Here is a 1,014-nt window from a genome sequence, read left to right as displayed (position 1 = left end):
TAAAACAACATGTGTGGTATTGCAAATTAAAACAACAATGAGATACCACCACTTAACTGTTAGAATGGTGAAAATCCAGAACACTGACAACACCAAATGCTGACAAAGATGTGGAGCAACAACAACTCCCACGCACTGCTGGTGGGAATGCAAAAATGGTACAGCCACTTTGGAATATAGTTTGGTGGCTTCTTCAAAGCTAAACATAGTCTTACCATATGATCTATAGTCACACTTCTAGATATATCCCCAATTAAGTTGAAAACTTATGTCTACACAAACCCCAGTACACAAATGTTTATAGACGCTTTATTTATAATTGCCAAAGCAACCAAGCTGTCCTTCAGTGGGTGAATGGCTAAATAAACTGTGTTACATATGTAAAATGGAATAACATTATTCAGTACAAAAAAGAAATGAGCTGTCAATCCATGAAAGAACATGAAGGAATCTTAAATACATATTACTAAGTGAGAGAAGCCAAACTGAAAAGGCTACATGTTGTATGATTCCTACTATTTGACTTTCTGAAAGAGGCAAAACTATAGATAGTAAAAAGGTCAGTGGTCACGAGGTGTTCAGCAGAAGAATAGGTAAAGCACAGGGAATTTTTAGGGCAGTGAAACTACTCTGTGAAACTGTAATGGTGAATATGTGATATTATGTATTTGGCAAAACCCACAGATGCACAACATAAAGAGTGAGATTTAATGTAAACTATGAGATCAGCCCTGGGATTTCTTTGGAAGGAATGATGCTAAAGCTGAAACTCCAGTACTTTGGCCACCTCATTCGAAGAGTTGACTCATTGGAAAAGACTCTGATGCTGGGAGGGATTGAGGGCAGGAGGAGAAGGGGACGACAGAGGATGAGATGGCTGGATGGCATCACTGGCTCGATGGACGTGAGTCTCAGTGAACTCCGGGAGTTGGTGATGGACAGGGAGGCCTGGCATGCTGCAATTCATGGGGTCGCAAAGAGTCGGACACGACTGAGCGACTGATCTGATCTGAT

This window comes from Bison bison, unplaced genomic scaffold (genome assembly GCF_000754665.1).
Source record: "Bison bison bison isolate TAMUID 2011002044 unplaced genomic scaffold, Bison_UMD1.0 scf7180017864063, whole genome shotgun sequence".
In the NCBI taxonomy this organism is placed as follows: domain Eukaryota; kingdom Metazoa; phylum Chordata; class Mammalia; order Artiodactyla; family Bovidae; genus Bison; species Bison bison.
The sequence above is the reverse complement of the archived record's forward strand: the minus strand, read 5'-3'. Positions refer to the sequence as shown.